Source organism: Pinus tabuliformis, chromosome 1_2 (assembly GCF_031772625.1).
Source record: "Pinus tabuliformis cultivar Carrire ecotype Pingquan chromosome 1_2, CPIR1, whole genome shotgun sequence".
Taxonomy (NCBI): Eukaryota; Viridiplantae; Streptophyta; class Pinopsida; order Pinales; family Pinaceae; genus Pinus; species Pinus tabuliformis.
In genome coordinates this window covers 1,338,596,310-1,338,617,062 of record NC_142298.1, presented here as the reverse complement: position 1 = coordinate 1,338,617,062, position 20,753 = coordinate 1,338,596,310, and positions in this window count along the sequence as shown.

The window sequence follows — 20,753 nt, the reverse complement described above, 5'->3', positions numbered from 1 at the left end:
CGACAGGGAGTGACCTTGATCGAAGGTGGGCCATAATGTTTCCCACATCATCGACACGAGACAGAGAGATGAAGTTGTGAATCAAGATTGTGCGAACTATCAGAGGGAGGTTGTCAGGGAAAATTTTAAGAACCCCCCTTAAATTTATAAATATAATAAATGGGCGAATCTCCATGGTATATAGGAAAAATGGAAGGCGATTTTATCAATAATATAATATGTATATATAATTTTTTGGCGAATATCTCACCAGGCATGGCGAATATTTTACTCAATTATAAAATCTTGTAAGATCTTGGCGAGTGTTTCACTAAATAATAAAACTTTGTATGGATCTAAGACGATAGAATTTCCCCTTTAAATAGACTATGCTCACATGAATACCATGGTATTACCATGGGTCAATACCATGGGTTATCATAAACCTGGAGCTTAAAAATTACTATTAGTAACTTATAAAAATTAATAAAATTAATAGTTGATTTTTATTTTATTTTTTATTTTAACCAAGCTAAAATGTTTAACCTACATTAAATTACAACATCCATTTTTACTCTTGACCAAGCCCCAAGAGGATCAAATATTTTTTCACTCTATGCTAGTTTGCATATCACGATATTTGATACCTCTCGGGGGTTAGTGGATCCAGAGTAAAGATGGATGTATGCTGGTTTAATTCCCCCATTTAAATAGGCTACATTCCAGGTGAAAACCATGGGTCAATACCATGTGCCATTTTGGTGAATACCATGGGTCAATACCATGTGCCATTTTTATTTTTATTAATTCTAATATTAGGGTTAATAATGGTTTTTTGCATGGTATTAATAACAATCTAGTCCATGGTATTTGTCCCATAGTATTTTGCCCATAGGTTTCACCTAAATATAACCCATTTTTTGAGTGTTCGTAAATATAAGGTGACTTATGGAGTAAATATAAAAAAATGTTTTATTTGTTTACCATACCTCTCGTTTATTTATATTTTTATTAATTTACCATACCTCTGTTACAAATATGGTATTTGGCCCATAGGATTCACTTAAATAAAACCTCTTTCTTGAACCTTCATAAATAGAACGAGGGTTATGGACTAAATATAAAAAGAGGTTTTATTTATTTACCATAAGTCTAGTTTATTTATATTTTTATTTATTTACCATACCTTTTGAGTAAGTATAAAAAGATGTTTTATTTATTTACCATACCTCCACTTTATAAAAAGATGTTTTATTTATTTACCATACCTCCACTTTACTTATATTTTTATTTGTTTACACCAGGTGACTTATGGAGTAAATATAAAAAATGTTTTATTTATTTACCATACCTCTCGTTTATTTATATTTTTATTAATTTACCATACCTATTTTATAAATATGGTATTTGGCCCATAGGATTCACTTAAATAAAACCTATTCTTGAAAATGGGCGAATGGATTCACTTAAGTAAAACCTATTCTTGAAAATGGGCGAACGGAAGGTTGTAACTCCTAATTTCAAGGGCTAAATTTACCTTTTTTACCCTCTCCCTTAAAATAAGGTGGGCTATTTGAGGTGATTTGTAAAAATGTACTATGATACAAAATATTCGCCCACTAAAAATTTAAAACCCCTTAATTTCGCCAAAGGGCGAACATTCGCCCCTAAAATTATCCTTGGAGGTTGTTTTGCAGAGGTCAACTTCTCTTGAACATATCGGCGGCACATTAACAGAATTGGCAGTATTTGACATCAATGTATCAAAGGTCATGATGACGAGGCAATGAGTGAATGAGAGGTCAAATAGGGTACCCAAGTCCATGGAAGCAAGTGAAAGATATGAGATGAAATATCCCCACCCCGGACACGAAAGCAAAAAGTGCCATGTTCAAGAGCGACATACTGCTGTTACGGTAATAATTATGGTTCAAAAATTTTCTTTTCCCCCCGCCATTTCTGGCGAGTACCCCAGTTATTTTTAACAAGCTTGATGGGGATAACATATGCTTGTGTTGTGACAAAATCCGATGTCATTAAGTTTTAACGAGTCTGACAAAGGAAGAACTCGGCGTCTTTTCATGTTTAGAGAGTTTGAAAAGACAGCAGAAAAGGAAACTCCAGGGATGTCCTTTTTCGTAAAGTTGTGTCTCTCGGGCCCGAAAAAGTATAAAATAATACCCGAAAGAACCGCCCGATCATTACGATCGAGGAGTACTTTTCATGATTAGTGACTTCGACCTGAAAAAGTAAAAAAGCGATCAAAACCACGTCGTTTCGTAACCACTAACGAGTTTGAAACGACAAAAACCCGGTAATCTTTTTATGTTTTAACGGTCGACAAAAAGAACTTAAAACGACCGCCCCTTATCACCATTTAACGAGTCAAGAGGAGCGACTCGGCAATCTTTTCCTCTTTAAATGGTCAGAAAAGAGCTGAAAGCGGACCTTGAAGTAACTTTTTCGTGTTTTACCGAGCTCGAAAAACCTAAAAAAGGAGCTCGTTAAGTTGCTTGAGTGGCACTAAACCCTGTCAACATACAAAAACAGCGTAAAATCCTACTTTGACATAAAAATATTCACAAAAACATGATTTTAATGTGTTTTTTTAAGCCAAAAGAAGTTATAAATAGTGAAATAGTAAAAAATAAAATTACTTTTCACTTTTTACCTTGTAAGTTTATCGTTGGAGGGTTTTGGGTGCAAACTTCAACTGCTGATTGCGACCAATCCAGGAGACCATTCGAGCCGCCGTTTGAAACAGGTAAGAGGCCTCATCTTTAGCTCCATTTCTATTCAATTTATTTAGTTTTTCTTCCACAGAATGATCTTCTGCAAGGAGGATTGCAAAAATTAGGGTTGCGCCCATTGGCGCGAGTTTTCCTCACGGGACCGCGCCAATGGGCAATTTTCTCTAAAGGAGACGCGCCATTGGCGCGACTGTTTTGAAAACAGTCGCGCCAACCGCGCGAACCAATTTTCCCATAATTTTGACCGTTGAACCTGCAATTTTCTTTGATTTTTGGTTTCACCATTGATCTCATGATGTCATTTTGGTGTTTTGGTTGCAGGAATTGGTCAAAATGGCTATAGAATGGAGAGAAAGGGAACATGAGGCCATAGATGCTTTGGCATTGGAAGATGACGCGTGCATGGATGCTTTGCGGGATTGTGGCTTGAAAAAATTCTTCCTTACCTCATATCTACGTGCACAGCCCGAGTTACTAAGGTTTATTGTGGATGCCTGGGATATTGAGGATCAGGTATTCCGCCTGAAAGACCAGACATTGGAGTTGGATGTCTCTGATGTCTATTTTATTACTGGACTATCTCGGCGGGGCGCACGGCCCATCTTGACCGGTAGTAGACCTTCTGGGGAAAAAATGGGGGAGGTAATGGCCAGAGTTTGTCCTGGGGCCCATTTTGGATCCAATAGTGCCAAGGTGGACATTGTCACTATCCCAGATTTGGTGCTACGAGTGGTACTATTCACTATCACTCGGACGGCTGGGGTACAGGCACCCCACGAGGCCAGCAAGAATCACTTGCTGCTGGCAACTGAGTGCCTACACCCTACATTATTTGATTGGGCCACGGCAGTAACAACAAATATCAAGAGGCAGCTTACCAAATGTAAGTGTGATGGCAATAAATAGTTCGGATACGGATCCATCATAGTATCGTTTTTCTTGGAGCGACTACCGATATTCCGGATCCCAGGAGGTATAGTGGCAGATCCAGTGCCACGGGAGCCGAGGTTGGCTCGATGGGCACCACTTATGCCCAGAGGAGGTGGGGGCCAGCAGATGGCCTGGAGGCCCGAGTTCTTCATTTGGCTCCAACACCAGCTGATCGTCGTGGAGGACTGGCCCTATGCGGGCACTGATTTTACTGGAGATCCAGACCTCCCATTGCCTAAGGGAGAGGACTGGGACGAGGAGCTAGGTAAGGACCTTTTATGTTTTTAATATTTTAACATATTCAAGTTTTTATAATTCATGTCTATTTCTTACAGCACCTATATATATGTATGCAGACGTTGGTGCAGAGCGACCAGCCGACTTGCCTCACAACGTACGGAGAGTACAACCTGCAGCGGACCCTCAGGCAGAGGGTGACGATGATGACCTGGTGCAGAACCTCGAGGCACTTACTCGAGGGATCCCAGATTATGGCAGACTGGCGGACGTGCCTAGAGCGTACCAGAGGCATACGGTGGGAGTATCCACTCGCGTCCATCGTCTGTTGAGACGTTTGGTGCGGGCGGTGACATGCTATCATGAGCATCACCGCGATTAGACGCCTAGGTTTCATTTTGCACGTTTTTGAGAGACATGTTGTCGACGGCTGTATGAGTTTTGGACATGTATTATTTTTTGGATTATGTAATGCGCGGGGCGCAAACATTTTGACACACACGTATATATATATACATATGTTCATGGTTCATTATTGTGTTTTCATGTGCTTGCTTACATAATGTTTTAATTACAAATTATGCAGATGTCTATCTAATACATGATTGGCCAATGCATCAGATAATGTGTTTAATTGTCTCGGAACATGTTGATATGTAATAAAATCAAAATGCCTTTCTAACAACCTTACACGTAAATACAACCTTAATATATGATGGTTTCTGACGGAATATTGCCCGTTGAGCTGGTGGACAACAAGTTGAGAGTCCAGGTTTACTATCAATGCGCGAATACCGAAATTAATTGCTCTAGCAAGTAGCTCGATTACAGCACAGTATTCGGCGACATTGTTAGTAGTACGGCCTAAACACACACCCTGGCAATCTATTAGCTCGCTATGAGGATCGTAGATTACCCATGCCGCAGAAGACAAATTGCGGGTACTGCGGTAGGCACCATCAGCGAAACCAACATAAGGTGCATCCGGCATCTGCACAAGAAGCGAAAAACACAATAAGTGGTAGCTATGTCTAGAAAACCGACACACAATACACCAAAGTACATTTATGTACACAATAAAATGTACCAGCATCACGCATAGTACTTTTTCAAGTAAAGCCCATTTCGGGGCTTTCCAAGAGGGTTTCCTTCATAATCAATCAGCTCGTAGGCCCCTTTCTGTAGGACTCTCTTGACAATATAAGGGCCTAGCCACATAGACTCGAGCTTTCCTGCGCCTAGCTTATCTTTCGCTTGATCATAGAGTAGGACCAAGTCTCCCTCAACGAAAGAACGCGGATGGACGGTCTGATCGAAGTGAGTCTTGACTTGCTTCTTTTGTGTTTCGATGGCCAAAGAGGCCATGCGATGAGTCTCATCTAACCGTTCTAGGTAAAGAAGGCGTTCTTCTAACGGGGTAGTGTTGGGAAGCAGTTCGATGGCTAATTTCAATGAAGGGATCTCACATTCAATTGGAAGGGTAGCCTCTAGTCCATAAACTAGTTGAAATGGAGTGAAACCAGTGCCATCCTTCACGGAGGTTCGGTAAGGCCATAAGGCAGGGAATAACATCAAATGCCAGTTAGATTTATGCACACCAACGATACGTTGAAGCATTGTAACCAAGATTTTATTGACAACTTCAACTTGACCATTGGACTGAGGGTAGTATGGAGTTGAACTATCGTGTTGCAAGCCTAGCTGGGTTGTTAATTCCGACATCATATGATTACGGAAATGCTTTCCGTGATCAGTGACAATGGCTTGAGGGACGCCGAATCGCGAAATAACATGATTGAATAAAAATTGCGCCGCAGTGTGACCGTCTTCAGTTAATGTAGGCATCGCCTCGGCCCATTTAGTAAAGTAATCGACGGCAACGATGACAAACCCATGCCCCCCGGCCGAGCGAGGGTTACAGGTCATATAATCAATTCCCCATTTTGCAAAGGGACCGACGGAAACCACAGGGTGCAACGGAGCAGAAGGCGCTCGCATTTTCCGCTGGTATATCTGGCACTCATGACAAGAACGGACGGCAAGGATGCAATCCTTGAAAATAGAGGGCCAAAAATAGCCAGCACGAAGGATTTTTTGGGCTGTAGCATATCCGGACATATGTCCGCCACAAGCGCCAGAGTGGCAGTCATTTAGAACCCGTTCAGCTTCCTCTAGAGTAAGACAACGGCGGAGAACGGAGTCTGCACCAAGACGATATAATGTATCTCCAATGATACGGTAGGGTTGAGATTGATGACGAATCCTCCGCCGAGTGTCTTTAGACACACCCCGGCGGAAGGAGGACGTCTGTAGATATGTGATTATATCTCCGTACCATGGATCGAGGGTGCTAATTAGGAACAGGGTTTCATCTGGTATTTGGTCTTCTGCAGGTGAGGTTGAGGAAGAAGATGGCAAAGAGCAAATTAACTCAGCAAACACAAGGGATTTCTTAGACTTGGCAGTGGTAAATTCCAAGTCAAACTCTTGGAGGATAACAATCCACTTTGAGTATTTGCCCCCTAGTAACTGGCGTGACAATATATACGTCATGGGGTTGCAATCAGAAATCACAGTAGTAGTACGCAAAAGAATATAATGACGGAAGCGTTGTACAGCACAAACTGCGGCTAGAGCCAACTTTTCGATATAAGCATATCGAGTTTCCGTGTCTAACAGGTTGCGGCTGAGATAGTAAATAACATGTTCAGTGTTATCATCATCAGTTTGGACAAGAACCATGCCGATAGTGGTATCGGCGGCAGCCAAATACAAGGCGTAGTCGCGATAATAATTCGGAGGACGAAGCAATGGAGCAGAAACAAGTAAACTCTTGAGACGTTCAAAAGATTCCTGAGCTGTGGCATCCCAATGGAAAGGGATATCACGCTTCAGTAACCGCGTAAAACCTTTAGCTACCTCGGCATAGTTGGGAACAAAACGGCGTAAAAAATTGGCTTTCCCCTGCAAACTTTGCAACTGATGCAAAGAATTTGGGGAAGGGAGATTTACGATAGCTTCGACTTTAAGGGGATCCAAACGGATGCCTTCTCTAGAAACGATAAAACCGAGAAGTCTGCCAGATTCAACGCAGAAGACACATTTGTGGGGATTTAGCCGGATTCGGTAGTACCGACAGCGAAGAAAGATTTCGCGAAGGTGTTTAGGGTGGTCCTGACGTTTAGCTGAATGAACAGGAAGATCATCCAGATAAGGTTGCACAATATGCCGAATGTCATGAAATGCATACGACATTGCGCGCTGGAAGGTAGCACCGGCATTTTTAAGACCGAAAGGGAGCTTCTTATAGGCAAAAGTCCCCCATGGGCAAATAAAGGCCGTTTTGTGTTGATCAACAGGAGCAATATTGATCTGGTTATAACCGGAGAAACCGTCCATAAAAGAATACATTTCACTGCCGGCACACTCGTCAATGATCTGATCAATGAATGGTGTGGGAAAATTATCTTTAGGACAGGCTTTGTTTATATCACGGTAATCGACACAAACCCGGATTGTACCTTGTTTTTTAGTTACAGGGACTATGTTAGAAACCCAATCTGTAAGAGGAATAGGGTAAATAAAACCGGCGTTAAGAAGCTTTTCTACTTCGGCCTTAATCGCCGCAGCCTTCCGAGGGTGTACAGGGCGTAGACGTTGACGAACAGGCTTAGCATCTGGGTACGTGATTATTTCATGCATCACTATACTAGAATCAATGCCAGGCATTTCTTCATAGGACCAAGCGAAAACATCACGAAATTCGCGAAAAAGTTCGGAATAAAGTTGAATCTCCGCTGGAGTACAAGTGACTCTGATATGAAGATGCTCGACTATCCCGGGTTTAACAGAGATGTCGAGGGGTTGGGTTCGTGTAATGTTTGCCATATTTCCTTCAGAAAAAACCTGATCAATTTGGATAGGTGTTTGAAGGATTTGTGATGGTAGACAAGGAGCAAACCGCTCGAGGCATGTCAGGAAATGCTGCGAGGCAGGGAGAAATGAGGAACGATGGTGAGAACTGTACTAGGGAGGTTCCTCTAGAGACATAGTCTCAATAATAGCTTCGTCGGAGAGGAATATTTCTCCTAGAGAATCCGAAGAAGCCTTATCTAGAAGTCCTGAGGATGGAGTAAGCGTAGAGGAGGGAGCCGAGGCAGCAATGATTTCAACATAATCAAACTCGGCGGGACTCAATGGCATCTGGTCGCCCCAGGAATCTACTTGGTCTGTAGGGGGTACGAGCCACGGATCAGAGCCAATAGCGATCATATTGACAGAGGCGACATTTAGAGGAGGGAGTGGAAAAACACCCATAAGATCAGGATCTTTGAAAAGTCCAGCTCCCAGAGTCTTAGGTAATTTGGAGGTATGGTCCACGAACGGGATGGTGCCTTCGGAAGAAGAAGCAAAAAAAGAGAGCTGGTCAACGGTAACGATCTTCCCTTGATGAGGAAAACGGATGATTCGGAAGAAAGATGAAGCAACAGCTTGCATTGCGTATATCCAGCTACGTCCGAGGAGGAGGTTGTAGGTTAGAGTAGCATCAACGATTTCAACTTCCATCTCGACCGTCTTCCCTTCCAAAGAGATTGGTAAATGTTGGAGTATACCGTGAGGACGGGATGCTCTTCCATCAAAAGCTTCCAAGGTAGTGGGAGATTGACTCAATGTAGGAGATCCAATAGCTTTCCAACAGGCAACGGACATGATGCAAGTTGAGGCACCTTCATCAATAACTGTACGATGAATCGTCTTGGAATCAATAATTACCTGTATGAGGAAGGCGATTTGGGGAGGTAGTCTTAGAGTGTGGCGTTCTAAGTCAAAAGTTATTAAATCCGAATCGGCCGGGTCTATGCCACCAATGGCAGATAGCATGGACTTCCTCTGAGAAGGGCAGCTCTGGAGAACCTCTAAAGTGGACATAGCCGACGGAGTCTGTGCTAAGTCCTCAACGATGTTGTAGTGCTGTGCAGCACGAGCATTCAGATTATACGAGGATTTCCGGAGTACTCCTTTTGGAGGGGGTCGAAGAGGCGTTTCAGTGGTAGGTCTCTCGATGTGGAGCGGACCTGAACTGAACGGGGGAGCACTTGGGGGAACCTCAGGCTCCTTCCCGGCAGATGACGAATAATCTTTCATTCGAGTACTGATATTAATGGGTATTGTACCAGCCATAAACACTTGAGAACCAAAGGAAGAGGGAGGCTGAGTAGGGTCAGCCACCATTTGAGTTTTTTGAGTGTGTTGGGTGGGAAAGGGCTCTTTGAGCACGGCAGGAGTCCCAGAGGTGCCTTTTAATAAACGACTAACTTCGGACCGCCTCGGGCAATCCTTGGTAAAGTGATTTTCATCGCAAATAAGACAAGGATATTTGGGTTTGCGTTTAGTGTTGTCCTAAGGTTGAGGTTTTGGGGTTTCCTGCTTAGGTTGCTCCGGCTTATTTTTCGCTTTCCCTTTTTTCTTCTCTTTCGAAGCCTTGTTTGCTGTATTAGATTGGACGGCATTAACCTCAGAAGTAACATTTGAACCAGGCGATGCCTGGGAAGGTTGTCCATTCGAAGCAGATGTTTTTTTCTTTGCAGGGTTCGTCGAATTTTTCTTTGAGGATGAATTAACCGAACCAATGATACCGTCAACAGTGGGTGTTGGCGGGGCTTTAGATGTTCCTTGTCTTGGGACATCAGGCAGATAATCATATAATGTACTTGACTGAGAATAAACCAAGTCAAGGTACTGAGCTCGAGCAATAGCTTGCTCTTCAGTGACACACGCCCCCATGGCGATATCCCGAGCTATCGGAGGCACGAACGAAGTCGTAAACCAATCGGTAAGAAGCTGGTCGGGAATCCAAAATTTGATCATACGTCTACGCCGTCTCCATTCATGGATATGATCAGAGATATGCGTAGCTGTCGTTTGTCTTAAGGAAGTGAGGAGGTGCGTACCCGTTTCGTATCGAATGGGTAATTGGAAGTGAGTGAGAAATGCCATAGCCAAGGAATTGAAATCTTGAAAGGACCCGCGATGAAGTTCGATATACCACTTAGCGGCAGAGCCAGTGAGAGTCCTTTGAAAAAGGCGAAGCCGGATTGAATCGTCAAGCCATGAATTAGATGAACACCACAAATGATAGGTCATAATATGGGCTTGTGGGTCTTCATTGGCTTTACCATCGAATTTTGGACAGTCACCAGGTATTTTAGTTGGAACTGCAGGCCAATAAGGATTATGAAGAATAGGATCATTGGTTAATTTGGATACATCTGGTAATTCTAAAGTCGCTAAGAATGGTAATTGAGGATTGAAAGGCATCTGGGGCTGTTGGTAGGGTGGAGCACCAGGGTTCCAGCCAGGTGGTGGTTGCCCCCATAGAGTTTGTCCGGAAGGATTTGGCCCCATAGTGGATTGGCCGTAAGGATTTGTATAGTGCCCCCCAGCATAAGGATTACCAAATGATGCTGCAGGTGTGCCATATTGCTGTTGATAAGTTTGCGAGGGATTCGCTTGCGGTTGCTGGTAGTTCTGGTACGGGGCAAACGGAAATTGCCCTTGAGGTTGTTGGTAGCCATACAGTGGTGGGGCTCCGAATTGAGTTGAAGGACCAGGCTGGGTTGGATAAAAAGTTTGTGATTGAGACCCAGCCTGCATTTGAAGACCAGATGGGTGTTGGGGTCCCATTTGGGGCCATGGACCGGATTGAGCAGCGCCAGAAGGAAAACCTTGTTGATGGTGAGGTTGGCCGATCTGTCCAGAAGGTTGTACCTGCTGATACTGAGGTTGGCCTACCTGCTGGAACTGTTGTTGCGCAGTTGAAGGTTGTCCTAGCAGACTAGATGGTTGAGGAGACTGGGCAGTTGGTTGGCCCAACTGTGTTTGAGGCTGACCAATCTGCCCAGAGGGTTGTGAATACTGGACAGTAGGTTGACCGAGTGGTTGAGTAACTTGTCCAGACATTGGACTATACTGGACATTGGATTGGTTTGGGTTAATAGTTTGTTGACCACTTTGTCCAGCGGGATAGCCTTGCTGGATACCAGGTTGGACTTGTTGAAAAGACGACTGACCTGAGTTACCAGAAGGTTGCATATAAGAAGAGGAAAAAGGAGCAACAGTAACGAAAGGGTTTCCATGAATGGATTGCCCTGGTTGGTCTTGAGGGGGTTGTATTGGAGATTGCGCAGATAAAACTTGACCACCATGGAAAGAGGTGGAGGTCCAATCAATTGACAATGGGACCGATACCTCAACAACCGGTTGAGATGACAAATATGGATCATATGGCTCCTGCATTGGGACATTTGTCATGGGGTCAAAGACTCCAAACAAAGAAGCTGAGGGACGACTAGAAATAGAAGTCAAGGGGGCTGCACATACCGTTGGAGCGGTTGTGACGGAGGTAACAGATAGACTGCGACTTGGTGGAGTAAAAGGCTCCGTGGTAGGAAAAGTGTGGGATGACCAAATGGGACCTGTGAACGGAGTCCCAGAAGGCGTATCATCTCTCAAAACTTTATAGCCCAGTGGTAAATTTGTAGTAGTAGGCGTACTACTAACATGTATAGGGTCCGTTGAGGTGGGAATTTCACCGCTTGTTGCAACGGACTCATCGGTCGTTGTAGGAGACAAATCATCCATGTCGGATGAAACTGGTGGGACTGACCCACGAGGAGAAGGATGGTCCCAAAAAGGGATACCGTCCTCAAAAGGTTCCCACGTAGGGTTCCAATGAAACTGGTAAGTCTCGTCACCCGGGGCACGAGAACTAAGTGGTTGTATACTTAGAACCACAGGAAGACTCACCACCGGTGTTTCGGTAGAAGACGAAACTGGTAATTCTGCCAGGATGAAACTTGAGAAGTTTATCGAGATAACTCCTACTTCGGACTGACACAAACGAAAGCTAATTGGGTAATGTTATCGTGGCCAATAATTTTTAAGACACTGAACTTAACCTTTTCATTTTTTAAGAGTCGAGAAAAGGATAAAAGATGACTCTAGTCTCCTTCGAATATTTAATGAGCACGAAGTGACAAGACGCTCACAGGCACCTTTTCGTTTAGGGAGTCCGAAAAGGATCAAAAGTGACTGCTCTGGAATTCTAGGTAGAGGGTGTGCCAAACTTTTCGCAAAACCACAGAATACTTTTTAGGGTACGGGTGGTCGATCTTCGTGAATGCTGTGTTCACTGCATTGCGAATCGTAGGGCGGCTGACACGGCTTCCTATGGATAAAGGCTTTATTCCTATAGGGGTCCCCCAATATATACTCGACGGTACGTGGGAGCACAGTCCGTATTGGCAGCTATCGTTTCACCGTGGAGGAATCACCCAACCACTCGACGATAAACTACCAGGTTTAAAGACGCCGGAACACGTCTCTAACCTAGACCTCTAGAGTGTTCGCGTTATGTTCCAATGCGTTGTTATGTTCATTGAGTTCATTTTAAAGTTTATCTTTGATTATGTTTCAGTTTTTTGGTCCTACCGTATGTGATGTCTCAAAAACTTCTTACATGCAAACTATATGCCAAAATTAAATCATTTGATTCGATGAATTCTATCTACAGGAGGGTTGAGATCTTTTTCACAAATGAAATGATCATTTCAACAAACAACAAAGATCCTAATGCAGCTAATAACAAGAAACGAAATTTTGTCTTTTCCTTTTTAATAGCAACAAATAACAATAAATGCTAACTACTATGATGCAAGAGATTTTTTGTTTTTCTTTCCTTTAAGATGGCATGATGCATGTAAACAAATTCTAAGAGATATACACAATCCAAGTTCAGTCAATGAAATAGAACCAATTCTGAAACACTAAAATGAACCATGCAAGCAAGGAAAAACACAAAGACTAGTGAACTCCAACGAGGCTAGAAGTGAAGTATTCAGAGTATAGAAGATCAAGCTTTAACAAAGCACTGGATAGGTGCAGAACACAACCAACAAGTTGACTGGATAATCAAGAGATCGAAACTTCCCACAGAAGGCTAGACATGCAAAGTCACTAGATATCCTAGGGCTGAGACGAAAATCAATAGAAATGAGCAAACAGCTGAGGGATACAGGCTAAGACCAGTCAAGCAGAGGTTCAACACAATTCCAGAGGCTGAAAGAGATATATAAAGAGACTGAATGAGCTTTCCACCCACACACAGGCAAAATTTACAGAGCTGGCGCGACTGTCAGCCTGCAACTTGCGCTACCACAGGATTGGCGCGAGTTGCTTTTGAGCAACATGCGCCAACTGGCGCGACTGTCAGAGAAATAACCGCGCCAATTAAGCTTGCCAACTAGAAAAATAAATGATACGACCTCAGGTCGAGTTGACAGTGCTCAGATGGGTCAAACAGTGAAGAATAAACTCAAAACTGACTCAGGAAGCTCATTCACTCAAGCAAGCAGAAGAAAATTAACATGCAAGACAAAAATCAAATAGTTATTCTCCCCAACGGAGTCGCCAATTTGTTGGTCAGGTAAATCCCCTCTGCGGACAGAGGCGATCCCACTAGCCTATAACAGAACTAGCCACAAACAAACCACGCTGCTACGCAAGTTCCTAGTTATGCATCAAAGGTGAATCAAGAAGACTAACCTGGAGTCCAACGCTATGATTGAAGCAGAGTTGATATCCTCGCTCCCTTGCTCCAACAGATCACAAACGAACACCTGCACATGCAAAGGAAGAGACAGATACCAACATAAAAACTACCAAGGCACAACTATATTTCAGTCAGAAAGTAAATAAATCAACACATCACCATGATAGATAATGAGATTGGAACTATAATAGCAGTCGCTCATCAATTAATAAACAGGAAAAGTTACAACCATTGTTCTGACGTCGACCCTTCTCCTGGCTAGGCGAATAACTATATGTGTCTTGCCATGCATCTCCTCTCCGGCAGCATAACCTCTCTAGCACTCACTAGCATTCCTCCAAGAACTCAAGAACTCAACATCTAACACTCCATGACCAATAATCATCACTACTATCACTCAATCACTAAATGACTAGCACTAACACTAGATTGTCCAATGCATAATGACAAGCTTATATAGATGAAGAAGGGAGGAGGGTACAGTGAACCGGGACACCTTTCGCGGATTAGCAAAAGCCATAAAGATGGATAAAGCTCGACAAAAGACTTTTTTATCCTCAGAAAAGCTCCATGTAATGAAGGAAATAACAGTCAGACGTGCGTTAAGGCAAAAAGCACGACTAAATTTGGTTGGCGCGACTGTTGCTCTAAGACAGAGCGCCAATGGTCGCACCCTCTTTTGAGGATCTCCATCATTGGCGCGGGTAGGATACTGCGGACTTGCGCCAATGGAAAAAGAGCACTTTTTAGGGATGATCTGCAGAAGGTGTCTTCAGGGAACATGGAGTACATACTCAGGGGAACACAATGCAAGTGTTTTTAGACTTTGTCACTTCTTATAACTCCCGGGATGGGTCCTCCAAGGTACGACAAGAGGAGTAACAGGGATGGTGACAAATTACTGTGTAACACTTGTATTTATTGTTTAAATGATTTTCATACCATGTTCTTTGAAAGGTATAAAGAATCTTGTCCATCCTTAATATTAGTTCAGAACTGTTGTAAACATGTTGATAGTTTTATTGAAAATCTTGAGAATGTTTATGGAGATGATGAATTCATGGATGATGAGATCATGGAAGCCTTGTATGAAAATCCATTTCAGCAGCATAAAGAAAGCTTAGAGGATACTTGTCAAGATGCTCAGGAAAGTTCGCAGCAGGTTGAAGATCTTTGTACAGTTGAAAATGATGGAAGACAAGGTCTTATTTCAGATCTGCTTGCAGCAGAAGATGGTATGAAGGAAAATCAAGTTCCAATTTCAGATTGTGATAAGGTCAAGTTGGCTATTCCAGATCTAGATTCAGATTGTGATGATGAAGAGTATGTTGTTCCAAATCCCATGAAGGAGAGCTCTATTGTTGAGATCACCTTGAATGAAGAAAACAAAGTTATCGACCCAAGTGTTCTCACCCCATCAAAACAAAGTCTTCAGAAGGAGGTAATCCAGTCCCTTTATGAAAAACGAGACGAGATATTTGCTCAAGTAAGTGAAAAATCTTCTTTGGATGACTTTGTGGTAAATGATAGAAATTTCAGTTTTGAGTTTCAAGGACAATCTGAAGAAGCTAGTCACTTTGATACAATAGCTTCCTCTTTGCTTGAAGATGAAGGAATTGTGCATCTTGATAGTCAAAAGGAATCACATGAAATGAATCAACAATCTGATGAAAATTTATATACTCCTTTGCTTGAAATTAATGAAGATATTCAACATCCTTGTCAAACTTTAGGAGGGAAAGAAGACAATTATTGTTTTAGCAAAAGAAAACAAAAAGTACTATCTCCTCTGTTTGAAGATGAGATAGATCAACTCCTGAAAATTCATGTTACAGCCCAAGTTAATCCAGGTTTGTCGTGCTCACATAGTTAAGAAGGTGTTAGTGAAACTTCTTCCACTTTTGAAAATGAGGATAGTCTTGAAATTAGATTTATAGATCAACTAACAGATATTGCTTTCTTTCATGAAGATGATAGGGTTGTCATCTTTAATAATATTGAAGAATGTTTTCTGTTTAAGAATGACTTAGACTATGAATTTGAGGAGTATGAGTATGAGAGAGACAGTATGCCAAAATTTCTTATGCTCGAGGAATTTACAACCAAAACTCAGATAGCAGAAGGTTATACTTCCCTATGCCTTCCTATCAATCAACAACCAACTGTTCTTTCAGATCAGAATGAAGGGAGTACTTGTATTTTTGCTGCTGGATCTCAAGACAAGGTAATGCTTTTGGATTTTCAAGATCCCTTCAACAATCTTTTGCAAGCATTGGAGAGGATGAATGTTGTCTGGTTTGTTAGCATAAGCCTTGGTTTCAGTTGTTATTGTGAGTTGCCTACATGTACGTCATTCTGCCTGCTCGGGGAAAGTGAGAGCAGAATTTCAGTAAGTAGCCATCTGCTGGATTGGTTACATTGGAAGGCTCACTTCACATGATTGTACATATTTCTTCAATAGGCATGTGGTTTTCATCAAGATTTTGAAGCCCTCAAATCTCAATCGTCTGCTACCATTAATAAGCTTTGTAAGTACTTGTTTCAGTTAAGTAATTCTTGAGTCATTTTTTCAGTCAATTTCAAGTAAGTTTTAAGTCAGTTTCTATCATTTGAGTTGTCAGCGTTTAGTCATGCATTTCAGTTAAGTTTTTGACCCTATTGGCCCACATGGTTAGCAAATTGGTCTACGATGTTCTTGACACCTCCAAGGCGTTGCCATCCCCAATAAGGCTGATGTTAGTGTCAGTATTTGCATACTGCCATTAGTGATCAAAACTCCTCTTTTTATATCATATTAGGGTCCCATTCTGAAATTTTTGTCATTCCAGTAGGTCGTCATGCAAAAATTTGGTCACTGAAGGTTGAATTAGGGTTTCCTTTGCTCCTTTTAGAAATTTACGCCTTGTTGGCTCATTTCAGTCTTGTTGAGCATACATTCATTTTAAAGGCTCATGTCATTATGTCTTATGTCAGTCAAGTCCACCTGGAGTCGGGTCATTCAAGGTCCCATTAGGTCATTAGGGTTTCCAAGGTTCCAATAAAATTCCATTCCATTGCATAAGACCAGCAAGTAAAGGGTGATCAAATAACATCTCTTCACCATGTGAAGATGATTTTTAAAGAGAAATGCTTATTTCATCATGTAATTTTGAGTTCAAATGTAATATTTTTAATTTTCATTTTGTAATTTTATGTCATTTAAATGTAATAAGTACAAGGTTCCCAAACTGTTAACTCAGTGTTTCGAAGATGCCAGACCATCAAAAGATCAATTTTTCAAAGGAAATAGTCAAGTGAAAGGGTAAAGTTTCAAAGGGTTAAGTGAATGCCAAAGGGAGTTGTCTTTTCCCAAGGGTGTCCAAATCGTCATTTTCCATAATCACTAAACCCTAATTTCCTCTCCCACAGAGATAGGGTTGGATGTAGAATCAGAGACATCTGAGCAGAGGAGACCTAAGGGAGGCCATTTCAGCAAGTATGAGGCCATTCCAACTCATAAACATCATGTCTCCATCATTTTTCAAGAATTCATTCCAAGGGACAAATCATTTTCCACACATAGGGCCAGTTATGCTTCAAAGTATGTTTCCAACCAAACAAAGATGAATTTTACAAACGTGAGAGAGGTTTTTGTCCACCTGTTGTGGTCACCAACACCCCCCCTCTTTGATTGGTATTAGCAATAACACCAAGCAAATGGGGACCCTTAACAAAAAATCCAAAAAACTTTTTATCAAAATTTCTGTATTTTGACTCCCTAAAGCTATATCGCATCGTGAGAAGAGAGCGAGACGTTTTCCTATGCGCATAATGAGCTGCGAAGAAGCGACGCGAAATTCATCGCATCGCTTATATTGTGAAGCGCTCTTAAATAAAAAACTTAAGGAATCACCGACGGCCGATATGCGACGTCGCATATCACAACATCGCATAAGCAGCACACAATGATTGGATGATTAAGTGCGATCTGCGATATTGCGATTTGCGATATTGCGATCTGCGATATTGCGATCTGCGATATATGCGATCATCAATTCCTGCGATGATACATCTTAACGACGCAATCCTTGACACTGCGATGCAAGTCACAGAAATCACTCATCGCAAAATTTCCTCGACATAGTGTTCAAGGAAAGCTGTCTGCAGACCAAAATTGGACGCGCGCCTTAAAAGAATTTAATGATTGTACGCCAAAATATCCGAGAAGGATTGTGTTGTGTTTTTCGAAGAGTCAGTTCATTATGAGTGTCATGATTATGCATTCATTAGAGCTTAAAGCTTTCATATCAATCTTTTCGTCATTACTCTTTTCCTTTGCGTAAACTGTAAGACAACAACTAATATAAATCAATGTGCAGGAAACATCCAAGGAAAAGGGGAAAGCGTCAATACTCGGAGAACAGAGAAGAAATGCCTTCGCAAACTGATGCTGCATGCAGCAGGACCGCGGATTCCAGAGTATCACTCAACAGAGACTGATGGAAATAGACTATCCAAGACTCAGAGTCAAAGGCGCACAAAAGCAGCATGTTCACAAAAGATCCTGAAGCTCAGACTGGGTAAAGCAAAAAGAAAAACGCTAAAGAGGGAAAATGCACCAGAAAAGCCTGGAACAAAGAATGGAAGCAGTTTTCAATACAGAAAATTGTTCAGAGAGCAAAATCCCTGACTTATTCAGTCATTCGCAAGGCTGGAAAGCGAAATAGCAACAGCACAATCAGTTTGAGAGAAATTTGGATTATTACCAAGTATACACATAGTGAATACACCGAGTCAGAGGAAAATATCTTCTAGTTTGTCAGAAAGCGGTGCCAACTCTTGTTGTTTCTATTTTCGTAACTCAAACGAAAGGAGAAGACAACCAGCCGACTCTTCCCAGGCGAATGTTGCATTGCTTACAGCACTAAGGAGCAAATACAGAAATAGTTAGAAATTAGATTCAATTTTTAGAAATAATTTGCTTTAGTAGAAGGGCGGTCATTTGAAACCGTGTCCTAAATTTATGTAATTAAGATTAATTAGTTAGCAGTATTTAAACCCTTCTAAGGCATTTGGAGAAGGGTCCGGAAATTTGTCAAAAAAATTGTCCTCAGAACATGCACTTTTGCACCCTCGGAGGGGGTTTTTGGTGAATGGATGGATCGAGATTTATCAATGTTTGCATTTAATGTCTGCTACTGATGTTGCACTTTTGTACTCTTAGTAGATGTTAGAACAAGTAGAGATAAATCGTTATTGCTTGAAGCTTATGAGTGGAACCAGTCATAAATGGTACTTTTATCTCTTGACCAGTTTCTGTTCATATTCTTAAAGTGATATGCAGTTTTCAGTTGTTCATATTTTAATGCATGAATGTGTGGGTTACCATTTGGCACTTCTGTACGGTGGAGTCATTTATTTGTGCTTGATATATGAATAACTTATTATGCGATATGCTGTTCACAACTGTTTTGCCTAACTTTTTATGCAGAATGGTTTATCTTAATTGATTTCTATTCTTATGATAGCTGAATGATCTTTATTACCAGTTATTGTTCGAAATATCTTTAGATCGCATAATAGAAGAAATACACCCCGGGTTAGTGTAGATTAGATGTGTTGTTTTTCCTTTATTAGATTACAATAGCATAGAGTTAGTTTAGACATTTGAATTAAATCAGCTTAAAATACTCCTAGATCAACATCATTCAACTCTACACACACACACCCCTTAGATTGGGAAACTGGTCCCATTATCCCCAGTCGGACCCGCTATACCAAACGGATAAGGAGCTGCCAACCAAGGTTCGGACCGGGTGGGTATCCCCCTTGTTGTCGACCCGATTTTTGGGGCTTCAACATATTTGGCGCTAGAAGGAGGGCCAGAACTATGAATGGCATCTAAATCAAAATCTAAATACCATTCTGAGAGTAAATCGCCCTCACCAACTCCCTCGACTTCCCCAGTACGATTAAATCCAGAGTCAGAAGTCGCTTGAGTATCAACCGCTGCTACATACCCTAATATTTCAGACCAATCTATCATTGAACCCCCTGAAGTTCAAACTATGATTCGCAAACTCCAGGGATTTTCTATTTTTACTCAGAGGTCTGATAAATCTCAAAGCAGCGTGACTTCGCAGTACAATCCTACTCATCCTCTGACCAGATTAAAGAGTGAAAAATTTGGCATCCAGCCAAATGAATTCCCTCTTCCCACTAGGAAAAGAGCAAGGAAAATACCACCAGAGTCTGACAGTGAGACTCTTTCATCTACGTCATCCATCTCAACTCCCTCACTGCGAAGTCAGCCACCCACGTCTTCATTTCAAACAACTCATCCATCTTCCACAACCCCTCTTCTTCAATCATCAAAGATCATAATATCTTCATCTTCCCAGCATCAGGGATCATCCTCTGCACTTTCATTCACTAGCAGCTCAACGATGGCCCAGTCTCCATGGAACAATCCTGGGGCAGTTTTAATGCCTCCACCTCTGAGCCCAATACCGGCCCATCCTGAGAAATGGCTACCCAAATTCAATCCAGAAGCAGGCATGCTAGCTGAAGAGCATATCAATAACTTCATGCTTTCTGTTAATCTCAACGGAGTTACCAATGAGGATGCTGTCGTCCGGCTTTTTCCCTACACAATGCAAGGAACAACCGGGTCATGGTACTTCTCATTACCTTCCGGGTCTATCACAAGTTGGGACATTTTTCAAAGTCAATTCCTTACTAAATTTGGTGATGACAGATCAACGACGACGTTAATAAATGACCTATCCAATCTTAAAGCCGAGGCTAGAGAACCCATCAAAGATTTCAGTTTACGGTTCAATAAAATCCTCAACAAAACTCCCGCTGCTTCCCAGCCCAGCGAAGAAGTGAGATGTGAATGGTATATTACGGCCTTACCATCGAACTTGGCAATCTTCGTGGATAGGGAAAATAAGACAACCTTAGTTGAAAACTTGACAGAGGCGATAGCAGTAGAAAAACGCGTAGTGGCCCTGGAAAAAAGATCTGCGATAGAGGAACGCAAATCTAAGAAAGTCTCCTACAAGGAAGACCCCAAGAAGAAACAATTGAAAGATCCTTTTGATTTGGAAGAATTACAAAAAGTGTTAAAAACCATGTCCAATGAGATGATTGACATAAAAAAACAAGTAGCAGAAACTTCTTCGAGAAATCCCTACAGAGCTTTTAAAAGAAATCCTTCAATGGAGGTGAAACCGCCCAACGCTATCTCAAACGTCGAATCCGAA